We start from the raw sequence: 20,756 nt of genomic DNA, 5'->3' as shown, positions 1-20,756 counted from the left end.
AGCAGAAGACCTCACCATGACTACACACTCTGTTCACGAGATGCTTGCTATTTCCCCAAGCAGGAATCACAGCACTTCCTACTGCAGCTGGAAAGAAAGAATCCCTTGGAGGTGCTGGGACTGGGTACCCAAAACTTGCTTATTGTCCAATGAAAGGGCCTGACAGACTTCACCCCTCTGACAGAAATCCATAGTTCTTAGCATTCCCACAATGTGAAAAATCTCTTTTCCCTGTGGATGGGAAGATAAGTTGGATTGCAACTGCTCACAGAGTTAGTGAATGCTGCAGAAAAGGAGGGAAAAGGGTTAAAATTATAAAAGCTCTAACAGGGACACTGGCTAATTCCATGTGATGGCTGATTAGAAGAAAGATTGGTTCAGATTTGATCCCAGATTTATTTTTCCCTGGCATGTCCCACTCCCAGCTCACAGAGATGCTGGTGCACACACATGGCACTCTGGAAGCTGACAGACAAGGGTCAGCAGGGACCCAAAATGGTTTTGTGTTAAAAAAACTCTCAGAGGGGAGATTGCAGCTAGGGTATGCCCCACAATGGTGTCCAAGTATTAAGGGATTAATGGAAAAGTCTAGATGTGACACGGTTAATTATATCCTGCTCCTATGGGAGAGAGGAGCCGACCTCAGGATGCTGTGGATGCTGTCCCAGGGCAGCCCAGATGCCAGAACCCCACATGCCCCTGCCCCAGCATAGCACCACAGCCAAAATCCCAGATAATAATGGGCTGGAAACCACAGGTTTTGTCCAATAATTTCTCCTCTTTGGTCTGGTTTATTTGCATTCATGCTGCTGCCAATGCTTTGCTTCCCTCCCTGTAGGCAGAAAGTGCTGGATATTTAGTCTGAGCTCTTTGCTCACCACTCAGAAGCTTTGGCTGGTACTTATTTCTCCTCCACCCCCCAGACATTACTAATTCCTCAGGGAGTTATCCTGCCAAACCAGCTATGTTGAGGGGTGAAATCTGGGGGTTACAGAAAACACAGGCAGGGCTGACAGACCCCATTTGCCAGGAAAATCATCCCGAGGGGGCTCAGTGGCTGGTGTGAGGGCACTGGAAATAAAGCAAAGGAGAAAGAAGACTCAGTGTGAATGGAAAAAATGTGGATGGTTCCCAGTTCCGTGCCTGCGGCAATGGGACTCTTCAAATTCGGACATTTCAGCTAAAAAAATAAAAAATCTGGAATGCAGGAGCAGAGAGCAGCCCTATTTCTAGCTGCGACTCCTCCCTATGTGCTTGGCCTCCAAGACGTTTCAGAAACTCAAGGCACTTCTTCCCGAGCTATAAAAAGAGCTGGAGTGGGACTGCAAGAGCCAGGAAGACAAACAAGGGAGTAGTTTGCCCTCCTGTTGAGGACATGGGTAAAGCCAGGAGAGGTTCTTGCTCAACCCACCTTTTGAAGCACCACCAAGGAAGGAGAGCTGCGGGGCACGGCAGAATTCCAGGATGGATCCCACCCACCAAAATGTTGTCTGTGCTGTGTCCCAAGGCATCCCACCACCTCCCACCCCTCCTGTGTGAGGAAAAGGTCTTGGACTGGTCCCATCCGTCACCCCAATACCATTCTGGGTTCCCTGTGCTTGGGGAGGATCAAAGGTACCAATGGTAATCAGGGACAGAGCATGGAGCGTCCCCTGGGACCACAGGGTGGAAGGAGCTCCAACAAAATACAGGTCCCCTTCCACCAGGCTGCTGAAAGGGTTTACAGCCTCACCTGACACCTGTTCCATGAGTCCTAGAAGGACAGGATGGACTATGTGAGTTCCAGGTGACCATAAAATTCAGCAAACTCAGGAATACCCACCTCTTCCCTCTCCAGACAAGTATTTACCTCTGCAGAAGCAGCCAAACCTTGGAGACTGTTGGAACATTTAATTCCCAGTTGTGAAGTGCACAAAACATTCCTGGCTGGAAAAACACCACCAGGTCACTGACTGGAATGGCACCACCAGGACAGATGAGATCTTCAATGGCTTCACTGACTTAGTGCAGAAGAAGCATCTCTTCTGGCACAGCCATTCCCAGCCTACACTGACTTCTTCAACACCCAGAAAGTTGAAGTCTTCCTCTGCCACTACTTCAGCATTCCCTTCAGACCTCAGAAAATCTCCTCACACCACTAATTGGTGCTGTGGGACTTTCCTCCTGAGCAGTTCCAAGGGTTGTAGAGCTGGACTGGCTGGTCCATATGAAGCAACCTGAAGTTGGCACACTTTGTAACCACGGTTCAGGACAAGAGACAATAGATAGGATGAGAGGGCATTGCCTCAAGCTGAACCAGGAGAGGTTCAGGTTGGACATCAAAAAGAATTTCTTCATGGAAAGTGTTGTCCAGCATTGGAAAAGGCTTCCCAGAGAGGTGGTGGAGTCCCCATCCCTGGAGGTGTCTAAGGAATGACTGGACATGGCACACAGAGCTCTGCACTGGGTGACAAGGTGGGAATCAGTCACATGCTGGACTCAATTACCTTGGAGGTGTTTCCCAATCCAAAGGATTCTGTGATGCCCACATCAGCAAGGATCAGCAAGGTGAGGGCCAGCACTGGTGTGACCTGCTGCCAAGCCCACGGAGATGCCAGAGTGCTGATCCATGCTTTATTCAGTGGGATGCTGAGGTTGCATTTAGTTCACTTAGAGATGGGATGCAGGGGTTATGGATGAACTGTGACTTCACCAGGATCAGGTTGGGGATCTGAGGGTCATATCTGGCTTGTGCAGAAGATGCCGATTGTTCTTTTCAGCAGTTCAGAGCCCTCCTGTGCCCAGGTGCCTGACCCCGGAGAAAGATGTCCCTGCCCATGGCAGGGGATTGGGACGAGATGATCTTTAATGGTCTTCCAGCCTAACCCCAATGTTTTAAAACAGTCTCTTAGCACATGGAGCTGCCTTTTGTAACTGTGGAATCTCAGTCCCTTCTTTCGTGGGACGCTTCTCCAGCTTGCCAAGCCTCATATCAAAGGAAAGCATGTCCTAAGGGTTGGTTGTGATTGGTGCTGTGCAGTGAGGATCTGTATCTGCTGCAGACCTGGACCCTGGCCACGGCTTCTAACGACATCTTCAGGGCAACACAGGGTGTCAGTCCCCACCACGGGCTGGGCTGGGTATGTCCATCAGCTTTGTCCTGGAGCCCGTGCCCCCCACAGTGCTCAGCACTCACTCACCAATCCCCTCCTGCCCCTTGGTTGTGCCAGTTTGGTGCTCCAACAGAAAGGTGCCTTTGTTCCCACCAATGCAGAAAGTAGCAGTCCAGTGGCTGGAAACATTGTGGACTGAGGAATCAGGCAGCTCCAGAGTTGCTCTAGCTGTACTCAGCTCATAGGGAGGTTGCCAGGCTGGTTTGATGGTTTGGCCATGAAACTTAGGTTCAAGGGGACCTAGGGTTGCCCTAATGTGCCATTCTCAAGTCTTGAGGTGAAGAAGACCCTTTGTTGATTGGCAGTAGAGCAAACTAATATAACCCTGCTGAGCTGTGGCTACTTTGTTCCAAGACTTCCATAATTTTTGATGCTATTTTTATTTAGTCTAACTAGTAGCCAGCTTTATGTGATGACAATAAATCCCAGTTTAACACCATCAGACTGTGCCCTTCCCAGATGGGTATTTAGTCATGTTGTGCCAAGTGCTCGCCATTCCGGAAAGAGGAAACTTTCATTAGAGGAAAGGATCCTTTGGGAGAAGTGACTTGTCTCACCAGGGACAGGTTGGAGACTTGTTGCTTATTGTTACTATTTGTCTCTTTTATTGGAATAAAAGACAGATGTGAGCAGCTCAGCACTCTTGAGAGAGCCTGTGGCATGGTGCTTTGTTTGAATAACAGATGCTGGTTGGAAAATAGTTTTTTCCAGTCATTATGTTCACATGAAAATGAACAAGAACACAGGGTTTTGTAAGTGCAAATTGTGTTGCAAGGTGCTTGTCAGAACCTTAGGGAAACCCAGGAATTGTTCCTTCTCCTCCTAAGAGCCCAGGAAACAGGGGATGGCATCAGTGGGGAGACCTCAGCAGTCATGGCCCACTGGGTCACCTAAAGAGCACAAGGAAAGCTTGAACTCACATAACACAGAATACTGGAGTGGTTTGGGGTTGGAAATTACCTTAAAGATCACTCAGTTCTAGCCCCTGCTAGAAGGTGGACAGGGACACCTTCCACTAGAAGGAAGGCCAGGGTGCTCCAAGCCCCATCCAACCTGGCCTTAGACACTTCCAGGGATGGGGCACACACAGCTTTTCTGGGAAACCTGTGCCAAAGCCTTACCACCCTCACAGCCAGGAATTCTTCACAGCATCCTGTATCTATCCACTCTCTGTCAACCTGAAGCCATTTCCCCTTGTCCTGTCACTCCAGCCCCTTTTCCAAAGTCCCTCCCCAGTTCTCCTGGAGCCCCTTTAGGTACTGGAGGGGCTCTAAGGTCTCCCCAGAGCCTTCTCTTATCCAGGTGGACACCCCAGGGTATCCCAGCCTGTCTCCAGAGCAGGGGGGCTCCAGGCCCCAGCACATCTTCATGGCCTCCTCTGGACTCACTCCAACAGCTGCCCTTTAATTCCTGGAATTGTCCAAAGCCAGGCTGGACAGGGCTTGGGGCAACCGGGTCTAGTGGAAGGCATCCCTGCCCATGGCAGGAAATGGAAGAAGCTAAGCTTTTAAGGTGCCTTCCAATCCCTCTCAGTGAGTCCATAATAAACTATTCAGTGTCTGTGTATGCCTTTGAGAAAATAATTCACCTTTCTACTGTGGACTGGGATCATTTACCCTGCCCTGTGATTAGTCCGGAACAGCACACAATGTATAATTAGTCCAGCCGTGGGCTGGACTCGCACATCCGGGCTAAAACACCGGCTGTTTCTGCTGTCACCCGGGGAACAGACTGTCCCCAGGACGTTTTCTTATTTGCTGACTGTGCAAACTAAATCAGCCAAGCTGGTGGCAGGGATGAGGGCAAGGATCCAGCCCTTCCTCCAGTCCTCATGCTGCTGTATGACCCCCAGCTGCTGACTCTCTGTTCCAGGTTCAGAGGGCAGGCACAGAGGCAGCAGCGGGTGATGGGATGAGGATGGGCACAGGATCCAGGTGCTGGGGCTTGTGCTGGAGTGTCATGTGCTGGACAGTGCTGGAGCAGGTGATGCTCATCCTGGTCGCATGTCATGTACATGGGATGATGCAATGGGCTGCAAATGGTACCTTCTCCCCATCCTTGGATTCTCAGTCTTTCAGCCAAAATTGTCCCTCCTGCAGCTCCAGCCCCTATCCAGAGGTTTTTTCTTCTGGGACAGCAAAGCTGGGATGAGTCACTCCCTCTTCAGGACAGGTGCCCACATCCTAGGTGCCCTTCCCCACTGTTTTCGCTGGACTTGTGTCACAGCCAGGGGCAGCAGAGGGGACCACACAGTCCAGCCCTCTGATGGGGAATTTAGTAAAAACCCTGCCTTCCTGGCTGTTTCTCCTCAGCTCTGCAGATGGATGGAGTAAAGCTGGATAAATTTCAGAGGGCAAGAACCCCCCTGCACCCCTCAGCATAGGACATCCTTGGTGGTGAAGTACATGCTGAATGAGAGGGAAAGGGGTTTCTGGGGCAGCAGCATCCCCCAGCATCCCTGTCTTCCCACTCAGCCTCTGGTGTAATTCAGGGCAAGGTTCTTCCCCCTTGTCACTTGGTGGTCCAAAACCATCATGTTTTCCCAGCTACAGAAGCTCCTGAACTTCGTGGCAGTACTTTCAGCACCAAATCTCTTAATCCTCCTCAGGCTTAGCTGCTTCTGGAGTCCATTCCCACATTAAAAAATTCAGATATTTCTGCATCTAAAATAGATATATCTAAAAAAAACCTCCCAAACCCCTCCACATCCCTGTGTGCACTAACGAGAAAAGCAGCCCCGTATCTGGTACAAGATAAACTATTTTCTTTCCCTGGGGATGGAAATAAGTTTCTAAGAGGGACTCTGAAAAGATATGAGATGACTCATTACTTCACTGCTGAAGCTGCATTCAATCGCCAGCACCTCTAGTTCCCAGTAAAAGCCAGGAGACTGAAAGCACAGGGGTTCACACAGCACAAAACCCAGGAGCTCCTTTTCCTGGCGATGAAAGGGCCATGAATTAATCCCCTGTATCACCTACTCCCCCAGGATGGGCTCAGCTGCCATCAACCCTCGCTCCCCACAGGCAGGAGCTATTTTTTCCTGTTCTTGCTAGTGTCAATATGTTTCTTTAAATATCTTTTTGGAGAGGCTGTATATATATAGCCCCACTCTGGTGCTTTGAAAGGAGCCTCATTTCCTGTGTAAGAACTGAAAAAACTTTGGCAAAGCTGCTGGTGGCTGCAGCATCTGAACCACGAAAATTGTTTTTTTTCAGTAGTAAATGGTATTTCCTTTGCAACTGTGAGTTGGACCAAGCTGGGTCTGGTCTGAAATCAGCTGTTTGCTGTGTCTGAAAGATACAGGACCATATTCCCGATTATAAAAACGATGGGAGAAAAGGTTTAATTGCATTAATGGGGCTGTGATGGTGGCCCAGTCCACGACAGGGACAGGATGGGCAAAAAGCTGCTTTTAACCTGCATTTGGCTGTGAAAAAGTTGGGTTCACATATCAAAAGGATTTATTAACTGACACTAAGGGAGAAAAAAAATCAATTTCATTTCCATCTGATACTTTTTATCTTTCTTTTGCACCATCTCTCTGCACCTGGTTTTGAAGAAGGCTCCTCCAGCAGCAAGGTAGGAAGCATAACAACTTTGCAGTCCCTGCGGGATGGCTCATGGATACTAAGGACATTAAAACCTTCCTGAGATGTGGCATCAGCTGCATTCAGAGTTCTGCATCTCCCTGACATGAAAATGCCACGCCTTCCCACTGGGAAACCCTTAGCAGGTCTGACATCCCCAGTACCACCCTGGGGACTCTGATGGCAAGAGTGGAGATGTAGCCAGGTCAGCAATCACTTTCTGCTTCAAATATGTCTTTGCAGGTTAATTTCTGAGTCATAAATTGCTTTTATTGCTGCACACAGTCCTTAGGACCCAGTGCGTAAATGTGCCAGAGGTAGTGGTGGCCGTGGGCAGCCCAAGTGGTCCCTGTTTCCCTTTGCTACTCCCTGAGTTTCCCAGAAAAAAACTGCAGCCAAAGAACCTAAAATGCAAGTTTTTTAGATTTTCTGCAAGAATTTTAAAGAAGTGTCTCCTCTCAACCCTCACTTTGTCAGGATGGATTACCCTTGGAATTGTCCCTATGGCACAGGGACCATGCTGGGTATGCAGACAGATCTGCTGGTATAAAGCTCCAGCAGCCATGAGCTCTGGGAAACAACATGGAATTTCTGTAGCTCCTCCACAGACCCAGGCACTGTCTCCACCTCATGTCCTCATCCCTGGCACACAGGATGGACTCAGGACAGGGCAGCCTGCAGTGGTGTGGGACATGATGGCTCACGATGGAGCACAGCTGGGCACTGGAGCAGTGCTCAGGATGGGAGACACAAGAGAGTTATTACATGACTTTGCAACCCAGGAGATGACAACACAGCACCACAACATGCTGCTTCCCTTCCACCCAAAACCCACAGGGCTGAGCTGTGTCAGGAAGGAGATCTTTCCACACCTCCAGCCTTCCAGGAGTCAGCTGCTGCTTTGCTTGGAATGTCACGCACCACTTCTGGAAGTCTGCAGCTGCACCTGCACTGATGCCTTGCTGGCCATATTCCTGGTGGGAATGAAGGGAAATATGCCATGGCAGCCCAAAGCATGAGTGAAGGAGCAGGAGAGCCTGGGACATCAGCCCTGGAGCACCATCCCTGCCCCAGTGAAGTCCTGTGTCCTTCCAACTCCTTTTTCATCCTCAACACTTTGGCTCATCCAATTGTTGGAACATCCAGTCTTTGCCAACCAGCCAAGCACAGAAAGAATTTTACTCCTTGGGTCCATCATAACACAAGGATGTCTGCTGTGGACAATCACAGTGAGTGAAGAGGAAGGAGAGAAGGCGGGAAGGTCCCAAGGAGGGGAGATCCTAAGCACCAACCTAAACAAAGAATACCTTCCCTGCTCCAGCACCAGGACATACCCCTTAATCCAACCAGGAGAACTTGGAGGAGTTGTAAACATCAGACACCGTGTGAAATACAAACATTTATCTTAAAATATGGCAGAATTTTCACTTTTGGTGTTTTTTCTCCTCTGTTGGTGACCTTTGCTGTGCCCAGAGATTTGTGCTGAGGTTGAGGTGATGAGCGGTGAATCACCACGTGAAACATCAACAAAGGGGGAACAGCCATTGCAATACTCATACTCCCATGGCAGAGCTGCACCCAACTCATCCCAGTGGCAGCAGAACTGCAGGATTTGGTGTCCCTGTTGCTTAACTTCCTATGAAAACTATCAGCATTGACAGGAAAAGGAAAGAGGAGCCCTCGGCTGTGTCTTGTTCTCCCTGAGCTGCTCTTGCCCAGCAGGCAGCAAGGACAGCATGAAAGGAACATCGTGCCTGGGCATGTCCTCAGGTTTCCGACATTTGCATTCCTCGGAAAATCGAGACACCTGAACAACTGTAGGAGCAGAAGAGAGGCCACCAGGGAATTTATTCCTGTTTGTCTCCAAGCCAACAGATGGATGTTGTCAGGGCAGAGTCGTTGTGCAATGTAATGACCACAATGGAAGCGTCCCATCACCATGGAAGCTTTCCACCACCAGAATATCCCACCACCATAAGAGCATCCCACCACCATGGAACCATTCCATCACCAGTTTACCACCATCATAGAAACATCCCACCACCAAATGTCCCCACTATTAGGGTGTCCCACCACCACTACAGCTTTGTAGGATGCTCTTGTTCTTCCAGACTGAGCTCAGACCACAGAAATTGGGTGCTTCCAACCCAAGCAGGTGTCCCCAGTGGCCCATTTGGACACACTTTCTGCCTGTTTGGGCTCTTTTAGACCAAAATAGGCTTTGCAATGCATGTGCTGCTGTCCTGAGACAGGCAGGACTGGGAGGGAAGGAGTCTGTACATGCTGAAACACAGGGAAAATTTTCATTTTAAAGCCATTTAACAGATGAAACTTTTCTTAAAAGTTTCTTAAAAGAAGTCACTTTCAAAAAAGAAAAACACCCAAACCCACAAAGTTTCTCTGAAAAAAAACTCAGAAAGAAGAAGTTGAACAAAAACTGTATGACTGAGACCTAAGGGGTGCCTGGCAAGTTCTCTAAACTGGAAAGACAGAATTATGAAAAAAAAAAAAAAAAGAAAGAAAAAAAAGAGGGGGGAGAATGAGTGAGAAAGGCAATTGCATGGAGCTGAAGCACAGAAGAAGGAAAAGCCAGTCAGGGCCGTGCTGTGTCATTAGTCTAGAAATCAGATGAGGAAGATGAAATCCAACTCATAGTGATGTGGGCAGCGGGTGCTGCTCCACTGCCTTCTCCACTCTGCCCTTCCCGAGTCTCAGGGGGAGCCTGTGAGAGCTCCAGGCCCATGGGGCTGCTGCTGACAAAAGGAGCCAGAAGGTTCCAGGAGCAAACCAGTTCCACTCCTACCTTTAGTGCAACAGTAAATAATTGATGTCTGAGGTAACCTGAGTGGGAAGCTGAGCAGAGCCCTGCACATGATCCTGCATCCAACTTCACAACATGCTGGTGGGTTTTCTTTCTACAAAACCTCCTCAGACCTGATCCTTGGTGTTTATTTGCATCCCTAAGCCATCTCCCATGTGTTGTTCCCACTCTGGGGTCATCCAAGTCTGCTCCCACTGGTCCCACTACTACCCCTGCTTCTGCTTCAGTTTCTCTTCCTCTCCCACAGTAGGTCTGGACAGCTCTTCTTCACTGGTACCTTCCATCCCTGGAGCTGTCCCCAGCTTGCTCTGCTACCATTCCTCCCTCTTCACCCTCCCCATGCCTTGTCCAGGCATATCCCCAGCTGCTCCAAGTACATCCTTTCCCCATATCACCAGCTTTTTCCACCAAAGCACCCCTGCTTCCCCTCCAGCTTGGCTGCCACCTTTCCTCTGTGCAGGACATCAATCCATTGCCTAAAAACTAAGTGAAGGGCCCCATCCAGATTCTCTGGATGCTGCTGAGGAGCAAATTCTGTCTGCTTTTCCACATGTCAGTGCCTCTTCCCAGGAGCCACCTGCAGGGACAGACCCTGTCCCCTGCCCTGTCCACACCTGGTGTCCTTGAGTGACATGGGAGCAGAATCCAGTGGGGCGACTGATTCCACTGGCCAGAGTCACTCCATGTCCCCTCCAGCCAGTGAAGACACAGGCTATATGTGCCCAGGGTGGTTCCAAGGACAGGGTGGCACTGTCCTGGGCATGATGCCCGGCTGTGGCATCAGGCCAGCGGGTGAATGTTCTCTAGCCCCACTGGTGGGGAGCCCAGGCTAAGCAGCCATTGCTGGGCTGGGGTACTCCAGGGCAGGGTCAGCCCCATTCCTGTCCCCCCATGGGAACCCACCGTCCTCCTGGGTGGGTGGGGCCAGCCCCGCCCCATCAATCTCCACCTACCTGGCACGGCCCCGCCCACTGGCGCCAACCCCGCTCCCCTGGCCAGGTCGCGCCCACCCTTCCAAGTCCCGCCCCTTGTGCCAAAACCAACCTGCCGAGCAACTCGAGCTGTCCCCGCCCCCTGCTCACCTGGCCTGACCCCGCCCACTCACATAACCCTCGCCCACTTGGGATAACCCCGCCCGCTCCGCACAGCCGCGCCCCACTGTACCCACTCCAGGTACCTCTCGGGCCGTTTCCATCGGACCACGCCGCAGCCTGGCCCAGCCCCCTCAGCTGGCACCTTCCCTTCCTCGCCGTTCGCATCCCCCACCCCACCCTGTCCCGCCCGCACCTGGGCGCGCTCGAAGCTCTCCCGCTCCGCCTCCAGGCCGCCGCCGCCCCCCCGCCGGCTCAGCACCTTGGGCAGCGGGTTGGACACCTGCTTCATAGTGCTGCTCACGCGGTCCATGGCCGCCCCGAGCCCGCCACCGCCCCGGCCCCGCCGCCCCGCGCAGCGCCGCCGCCGCGCGGGCCCAGCGCCATTGGTCCGCCCACCTGCCACTCACGGTAGGGCACGTCCCGCGGGCACCGCCCTTCCACCCGCAGCTCCGCCCACCGGCCCGGCTTCTCGCTCTCATTGGTTTCCGGCATCGCCACTGCGCGGCAACCGCCAAGCTCATTGGTTCCGATGGACATCAGTCAACGCTGGCTCCCGCCCCCCCAGAGAGTCCTCTGCCCTCCGCCCCTCCTCCAGGGACCGCGCCCTTAGCACCGCCCACTCACGCGCTGTGCTCACGCCTTCGCGCCGCTCCCTGTTGTAATTGGCCCATGGCCTTGCCGCTCACCCTTCGCTGTCCCGCCCCTCCTCTCACCGGAGCGGGGCGCGGCGCCCCCTGGCGGCGGTGGGGATACCGCTGATGCCGGGCCCGCGCAGGAATCGCGGCGCGCTCGGGCCTCTCCGGGAAGGGCTCGGCCATGCACGGGGCGCCGCTGCGGGTCCGCCAGGCCCGGGCGCCGCTGTCGAACGGCTCCGAGCCGCGGCTGAGCCATCCGGGTCCGCAGGCCGCAGGGGTCCTTGTAGTTCGTCTGTGCGGCCTGCGAGGCTGCTGCCCCTCAGCCGAGCCCGGAGTGTGACCACGGGGGTGACACGGCACGACTGCCCCCTCCCTGCTGCCTGTCCGTCTCAGGCCCAGCCCGGCCCGTCGCGGGGCTGAACCCCGTTGTCAGGCTGTGCTTGGCGAACCGGGTGGTTCAGGGCTCCCCAGCCCTGCCTGGTGCCGGGGGTGCGGAGGCGGCTCCACCGTCTGTCAGCGAGGGCAGGGCCCTGCGGCCTGCGGAAGGGTTGCTTGGGGCTTTTCCTTTGGGATCCAGGCTGTGGGTGGGAGGTGTGGAGGGCGGTGCTGCAGGCATAGCTGGCAGAGCCCAGCAGAGGCGCAAAATGTGGTTACAGGTGTCTGAAAAAAAGAGAGGAGAGGTGAAAGAAGGATTTTGCTTCCCCTGAGCAGCTGGACTGTGCTTTAGCATACCCTGATCCCAACCTGTGTCTCTGGTCCCGTCGCTCAGATCAGAGATTTGTGTGGGGTTAGATGGGATATCGGGAAGGAATTCTTGGCTTGTAAGGGTGGTTGAAGCCATGGCATAGGTTGCCCAGGGAAGCTGTGGCTCCCCTATTTCTGGAAGTTATCCAGGCCACATTGGACAGCTTGTAGCTTGGAGCAGCCTGGGACAGTGGAAGGTGTCCCTACCCATGGCAGGGGGTGGAACAGGACTGTTGGAAATGATACAACTTATGAAATTTTAAACTAACTTTAGTCAGGGGTTTTGTTCATCTTTGCCTTCGGGGAGGGGAATGGAAATTTCTTTTCAAGAGACTGTTCCCTGGGCAAGGCATGATGAGCTTAATAGCTCAATGTTGGATCTGCCAGAGGATGCACAAGAGATAAGCGACCATTAACGCACATCAATGCCTGAACATCCTTCCCGGTGTGTCAGAGACTCCTAGCCTGGGAAAAGATCATAAGAGAAGAATGAGGACCTGATTAGCATCGAAGGTGAAAGGATCAATAACCAATAGGAAACCAAATACTAAGAACTGTGTAACTTGGGACTAATAAACATTGAATCAATGAATTTCTCTGGGTTTTGAGGATATGAGTATGTGAAAAATCTAGAAAAGAGACGTGTGATGGAATGATTTCCTTTGCACAACCAGGTGATGTGTGGATGAAATAACTTCTGTTGCACGTCCTGGCCAGAGTAAAGTAATGCTTGAGTTCTCTAACACTAAAAATTGTTGGAGAGGTTTTGTTTTTCCTGCTGTTTTGGTGACAGGATGAGTTTTAAGGTTTCTTCCAACCCAAACCATTCTGGGATTCTCTCAACCGGGTGAATTGTTGGCTCCTGTAATTTTGACCAGGACTACCATCCTATTCCAGAGGCGAATTTATCAGTTGGAACATTTCTGCAGTACAGGGGGAAATTACTTTTTTTTTGTGAAGAGACTGCCTCAGATATGGCAAATGGACCATGCTGGGGTTGTGCCAGCTGGGTTCCTGCCTCCTTGAGAGCAGATCATAACAAATCAGTGATTTGGCTCCAGGTGGGGAGGAACTGTGCAAAACACTGGGGTGATGGGGCAATCTGGGAACAGATGTTTAGGATGTGAGCTGTCAGGAGCTCTTGTATAAGCAATTCTCCCACTCTATTCTGTGGCTTTTCAGCTGAAATAATTGCCACACCAGGACCTTCCTGGAGCTGCCCAGCAGGATGTGTGAAAGGCTGTTTGTATCACAGGCCTTCCCAGTCTTTGTGCCTTGGATATCAAATCCTAGCTGATGGAAAATGGTCTGCACAGAGCAGGGAGGCCATTCTTCCCACTGTGGCTTGTCTCAGCTGCCTGTCTGCATTATCCTTAATGTACTTTCTGGAAACCTGCCTCCTTCCTTGGGGCTGCTCCCAGGGGAAGTTTAATGGGTTTGATTCATCCACTATTGCAGTGAGGTGATTAATAATTGAAGAAATTACATCATTGCTGAATAGAGATAGAGGAAAGGAAGAGCAAAGGAGGGCACTGGAAAAAGGACAGTGGTATCCTTGTGATCTGGACCTCTCCCACCCTCCACCTCGCTGGGAACATCCAGCTCCTAGAGCCCATGGCATGGGACCACTAGGCTGAGGCCTGGTGTAGATGCTCTCTCCTACTGAAGAACAGAGTCACATCCTCTTCTTCTCTAGCCAGGGCTCAGTGTCCACTTTGGGACCTGGGCAGTGGTAGAGGAAGGTGCTTGGATGTGAGACAGAACAGGCTGTTTCTACTGGCTGCTCCTGCCTCCCCCAGGAAGGGGCTGTAACAGGATGGAACTGGGATCCAGCCCATGGGCTGCTGGTCAGACCACCCTGGACTGGAATGTGCTGTGGGAGCTCTGCAGGGATTTGAAGGTCTCCGTTCCAATGGGAGACAGTGCCTTGTTGTCAGGTAGTTGAGAGGGGAAGGCACAGAGCTGTTCCTGTGGAGTGTCTGCTCCTCTCTCAGGTTCCATGGGGAGATGATGGGGAAGGGCTGAAAGTGAGCAGGGTGGAAGTAGAGCAGGGCATTGCTCTTCCTTCCCAGCAGGTCCTTTTTGGAAGCCATGGCTGGGGTTCACCTGCTCTCACAGTGCTCTGTTCTCACTCCTGTCCAAGAGGCCTGACTGAAGGGTGATGGCAGAGCCCCTCCTGGGGGTGTTTGGCCTGTGTGGGGACAGACATTGTCTGGACATGGAGAGGATAATGAATGCCCTCTCTTTTTTCCTGCTCAGCAGTATGTGGCACCCATCAAGTGCTGCTCAGGCCAGGCAAGTGGGGCTGGAGCTCATCCTTCCCCTGTTGCAGGGCTCTGTAGGGCAGTTCCTTCTTCCTGCTCCATGCCCAGAGGCTCTTGTCCACAGGACCCTAAAGGGGGTCTGCTCCTATTCTGTCAGGACACCCTTAACCCAAAGGGGAAGGACAAGTGGCAGGAGAGGTGCCAGAAGGGACTGCAGGGGCTACAGGATACTCTTTTTGCAGGGGCTGGGAGCTAGAGTCTGTTTTCCCAATTCCCTCCCCAGCCAGAGCTGGTGTCCCAGGGTGTTGCTGCAACACTCATCACCCTCCCGCGGCCTGGCCTGGGCTCGGGGAGAGCACAAATCTCCCTTGTTTCAGCAGGAAAACAGAATCACAGAGCTCCACAGTCCTTTCTCTGTTTTCCTGCTGGCTGTACCAGAATGGGCTGGCAGAGGGCTCTGTGCTAAGATCCTGCTCTTTCCCCCTTGGAGGTGGGAAGAATAGATCCCAAATTGATCCCCTTCAGTAGTCCCTTTACACATTCCAAGGCACAGCATCCTGATCCCACCCAAGCAGACGAGCTATTCCCGGGGCCACATCTCGAAAGGGCAGTAGCCATGTCAAGCCTTCCATAAACCAAATACTGCAGCCCTAGATGCAGCCCTGCCCTGGTGATGGGGTAATTTGCTCAGACTCTGGGATAAAAACAACTTCTAAGCCAAAGTGCCCACCTGGAGAGGGCAGGGTAGTGGTCCAGACCCAGCAGGAGGGTCCTTGGGGAGCAAAGATTGTGCCAGGAGGAGCAGGCATGGGAGCATGGGGAGGATTTTTCATCTTTTGATCCCATGTTTTGAATGCTTTGGGCAAACAGATGCTGCTGCTGAGTCTTTGCTTGTGCTCCCAGAGAGACTCTGGGCTGCTATGTGGGACCTGGGAGACCATTGGAGGCAGAGCAGCCTGGGACTGGGAGAGGGTCTTGGAGAGGACTGCTTGGCTAAGGTGCTTGAGGTCCATGGAGCCCTCATCTCTGTCCTCTCTAGGTCTCCTACTTGCCTAGGTGTTGCAAGGAGGGCTGTAACCCCAAAACATCATCTGCTGTGTTTTCTGCACGGAAGCCTCAGCAACTGCCTCTACTTGCCCAAGAATTCAAAAGCAAAGCTGAAGAGGTTTCCAGATGGATCTGCAGGAGAAGACCTGAATTCCACAGGGATGCTGGGGCAGCTGCCTAGGTGAGAAACTGGCTCATGAGCAGGTCCTGGAGGTGGGAACTGTTTTTGCCACTTGCTGGAGAGGTTCCCCTTGGCATGGCCAGCAGGTCCAGCTGGAGCACCCCACCGAGCCCAGGTCTCTTCATGGCAGGACATGGCAAAGGTTTCACAGAATCAATTGGTTGGAAAAGACCTCTGAGATCATCAAATCCAACCTATGACTGATCACCACCATGTCAGTCAGACCATGGCACTATGGGTCAGATCCAGTCTTTCTAGGGATGGTGATTCCACCAGCTTGCTGGGCAGCCCATTCCAATGTCTTATCACCCTTTCTGTGAAGAAATTCTTCCTAATTCTTCCTTTATTTCTGTGTTGGGAGCTTTGGCTGGCAGAGCAGGATCATCGAGGAAAGGATTTCTGTGTAATACTTGAGGTGTGCAGAGTTGGGTATGGGAGTCCTGTGCTCACTGCGGAGCAGTGTTGGGAGAGCACAAGGCAGGTACTGCAGCAGGACATGGAAATGGATCTGGAGACCCAGTATATCCCTGTCTTCCCTTTATGATACAGGAAACCTTCTGGTTCTCTACAACTCCCTGGCTGGAGGGTGAAGCCAGTTGAGGGTCAGGTTCTGCTCCTAGGGAGCAAGTGATAGGACAAGGGGAAATGACCTCAAGTTGAACCAAGGGAGGTTCAGGTTGGATATTATGGAAAATTTATTCACTGGAAGAGTGGTCAAGCATTGGAACGAGCTGCCCAGGACAGTGGCGGAGTTACCATCCCTGGAGGGATTTAACAGATGCTTAGGGCCACGATTAGTAGTGGCCTTGGCAGTGCTGTACTTAATGATGTTAGAGGTCTTTTCCAACCTGAATAACTCCATGATTTCTATGATTTCCATCATCTGACATCCACCAGTGCTCTTGTCAAATGTTGTTTTCAGGATTCCTGCAACTCCATGGCGTGACTTGCAGATGTCCCTTGTACCTCCAGCTGATGACAACAGGCGGCAGTGTGCAAGGACAACACAGTCGTCACTCCGGTGCTCGGCAGCCTCAGGTCCTGCCCGTACCAAACGCAACACCAAATGGTTTTATTTTCCTTTCTCCAAACCGTGGCTAAGCCTGTCACGCTGTGCTGCAGCTGCTGGACAAGCCCTGCTCAGCTTCAGGCCAGTGGCTGCTCAGTACTGAGTGCACTGTTGGCAAAACAAAGGTGTTGTGGCAGAGGCATCATCTGGCCGTCTTGGCAAGTACCACCACATTTCTGTGAGGGCCACATCCCAACATGGCATCCAGCTACCTCCTGCTCTTTAGACTCTTGGTCCCAAAGTAAAGCTTTTATAGGTGCCCCAAATTTGTCTGGAAAATTGCATGGACTGCAGCAATGTATTTCTGCCTTGCTGTTTGCTTAGAAACTGTTGGAGTCTTTCTGCTGACATTTACCAAAAATATTTTTCTGGAGGCACAACCTGGTGTATAGATTTCAGACAAAGGATTCCTGTGCAATTTCACAAGCTACTGTGTAGTGCTGATGGTCCTGTTGGACCAGTTGTCCTGGGAATCAAAGATGACCAGTCCCAGAGGATGTAGATTAAGGATCCATCTACATCAGCCTTGATACCTCCAGATGTATCCACAGCAGACCCCTTGAAGATACAGATCAATATTTGTACTGTACCCTGGAGTGCAATTCCAGCTCTCCAACCCATTTCCATTTTCCAAATCTTCTCAAGCTTATCGCTCTGAAATCCAAGCTCAGGCTCAAGGAAATTTCCTTGTGCTCACTATGTCCCTTGGCAAGGAGCTCTTCATGAGAAGAGCTGCCTCTCTCTGTTCCTTTTGAACCTGACTCTTGCCTGCTCCATTGAATAATCCGTGGTTCCTGCTCTGGGACAGACAGTGACTATTAGCTTTGTCCCTGTTTCTAGGCCACTTATCATCTTGCCAGACTTCAATTCCCATGTGGAAAGTCTCAATTCTTCTTGAAAATGTTTCTTCTCCTCTGAGATCTTGCTTGGAGCTGCACCACCCTGGGATCTCTGGCCCCAGTAATTTTCTTTCTGTTTCCAACTGATTTGCTCAGTTAAACAGTTAAACCCAGTTTCCCACATTAGTGATCCTGCAGCTCCCAGGAGCACTGTGATAAAGTGATCCCCCAGACATGACTCCAGCTCAGGAGGTGGTGTGGTGGAGCAGGCTACCCTCAGGGCTGAGCAGAGGTTTCCTCCCACATCCCAAAACTGTCCTGGAGATGGATCCAAAGATACCGTGTGTGGTTTCTATCTATAGCTGAAACACACCATAAGGCAGAGGTTTTACAGACTCCATAAATAGCCACTACTTAGGATGTATAATATGGAGGAGGTTTTAGAAATCAAAATATTTAGAGGTTTACATTATTTGTCTTGGCAGGAAGGACAGCCAAGACTGAAATACAGAATCTTTAAGGAAGGAACAAAGTTGAAGAAAGCAGTGAATAGAGGAAATAACAGAGGTGTCAAAACCTCCAAGAATTCCTTTTGGTTGAATGGAAGCAGAAAATAAAGCACAGTGTTTCTGAAAGGAGGGAGAATTCATTGACAATGCTGAGGCACATTTATATTCCTGCTATAAAATACTGATTTTTCCAAACAAATCTTGACATTTTGATCAAACCTGTAATTGAATGTTGCGGAACATCCCAAACACTCAACTAAAGCTGCTCTGAGCTGGGCTGTGTTTGTGTGAGCCATCAGCGTGGAGGCTCCAGCTCATTCCCCAGTCTGTTCTCCTCCTCTCACTTTTATTCTGGTCCCTGTGCGGAAATGTGTCAGAGCAGCGTAGGGTTGCTCTGAATGGGAATTTGTGCAAGTTTGTTTCTGAATGTGCTGGTAGAAATGGAAGGAGCAGGGGATGGGAGGAGTGGATGTTGGTGACATCTGATCTCACAGGACTTTTCCAACATTAATTATTCTGTGGTTCTGTGATCCTGTGACTCACACTGAGCAGTTTATTAGCACTGCTCAGAGAAGACTGTGACAGGTTTAGAGGTTGCCACTGATAATAACTGACTGCAAAAATGTTGGAGTCTCCTGACCTCTCCCCCCACTTCAGCTATATTTATATTGTTTCCTTGGGAAAAGGTAAAATTATAGTAGATATAATTTCCAGTTTAGGTGGAGTTTGATTGACTTTAGTTATTAGCATATGTAGAGGTGAGAAAAGTAATATATATTTCTGAGTTTAGCAAAGTTCAGCTTTCGATTTCCATCTAGATCATTCCTTTGGCTTAGTTCCCATTAGCTGTCCACAAAACTGTTGTGCTGCACCACTTTTTGTTTTATATTTGCTTTGATTTCAACAGAGAATTACTGCAGTGGCTCTGTGCTGCTCCATCCTTTGTTCCATGTCTCCCTTGGAGTGGCACACCAAGTTCCATCAGCATGCCTGCTCCTAAGGTGTGCAGGCAGTTTGTCCCTGTCCTTGCACTCCTTCTTGCTGAGCTTTGGGTTTCGGTCTTTTCACATCTTCCTTGTCCCACTGTGTGCAGTGTGGGGGGGAGTGGATCCATGATGGTGGTAGGACCTCATGCCTTTGGAGGTACCAGGTCTCATCCTAGTGTCTGAATGGGCTCTGGAACATAGGACAAGGCAAGTCATGGAGTAGGAAGGATCCTGGAGGAGTCCTGAGCTCCTCAGCTGTTCAGAGCAGGGTCTTCTGAGTCTTCTTCACAAGTAAAACCTCAGCCTTGATTCTGGCTGTCTCAACTGGCTCTCACTCTGAGAGTTTAACCCCTTAGCAGGATCTGGGATGAAAGTGAGCCAATCCATGGGGAAAGAGCTTCAGAGAAGGGAACGGATGTGGCAAGCTGGGGCTGGGCTGTGATGGCAGTATGGAGCCTGCCCACCTGCTGTGGGAAGGGGCAGGTATGTCCCTGCTAAGGAAATGTCTTTCCACAAACCCAGCAACATGCCCTATGCTCCGAGGGCTCTGTGGGCAGACCCTCCTCAGCTGTCCACTCCCCAGCCTTGCAGCTGCACCTTCCTGGCACCAAGGCCCATGTGTGGTCTCATCCAGGCTCAGTTTTGCTCATGCTTAGTAACAGTGTTGTAGTGAGAGAAAAAGCTTTGTGTAAAACAACACCCCAACATGACAGCAGCCTGCACCCTCTAATGAGTCTGGCTCACTTCTCCATGGAGTTCAGTCTCCTGAGATGTGCCGATTATCTATCACATGCCCTAGAGCACTTGGGAGCCCCAGGCCTGCAATCCACCCTTGCAGGGAATTATCTTCATTTCTCTTTTATTTCTTCTTCTGGGTTCCTACAAGGAACCTCACTTTGGGTGCAGCTTTGTGATCATCCTCTTTCATAGAGGAGCAAAACCCCTTTTGTCACTGGACCATCAGGACAGGCAGCCTGCTCCTGTGGCTTTCCCATTGTGGCTGTGGTTGTCCAGCACCAGACACATTTCCTAGCACCATGGAGACCTTGCTTTTCATTCAATCTCCTGAGGCTTTGTCCACAAACCTTTGCCTGGAAAACAGCAGAGCCCTTCTGGAGGGATGTAACATTTTGAACAGTTTTTCTGACAGTGCAGGCACACCATTCCCATCCCAAGCAATATGCACTAAATCACACAATCTTTTCTCCATGTGTGTTTGGCAGCTGGACAATGACAGAGCAGCGTGAGGAGGGTGCTAGTGCTACACTGCTGGAATTAAATAACCATCTTCATCAGCTTTGCTCTGCTAACATGGTCATGAGCTCCTAAAGTTCTCTGTAGGCATCAGTGGCTGATTCCCATGTCCATGAAGAATTGAGTACTATTTTAGCTGTCACTGGTATTTGGGAAATTATGATGTAGCAGAACCACTTCCCTAAAGACTTATTGCAAGGGATGCTCAAGGACAGAAGAGGAGCCCAGGTCTGGAATGGCACCATGCTCTATGCACCGATGGCCTTCAGGGTCCCACGGAGGAAGCCCCCATTTCAAGTGGGACCCAGTATGGCTGGGTGGGCACGTGGGTGGTCAGCCTGACTCTCAGACTTTCCCTGTTCCAGTTGCTGTGGCAGAGGTGAGATCTCCTGTTTGTCCATGATGCAGATGTTGTGGGAAACACAAGTGCTTGACAACCATGGTCGTCCTCTGTCCACTGCTGTGACTTCTAGGCAAGAGATCCACCTACTGATCTTCAGAATCACTCATTCTGGGTTTTCTGCAGAAGAGTCCTTAGGTCAGAAGAAATGAAATGACAGGTCATATCCTG

This window comes from Sturnus vulgaris, chromosome 21, assembly GCF_052056855.1.
Source record: "Sturnus vulgaris isolate bStuVul1 chromosome 21, bStuVul1.hap1, whole genome shotgun sequence".
Lineage (NCBI taxonomy): Eukaryota > Metazoa > Chordata > Aves > Passeriformes > Sturnidae > Sturnus > Sturnus vulgaris.
This window is presented reverse-complemented; position numbering follows the sequence as displayed.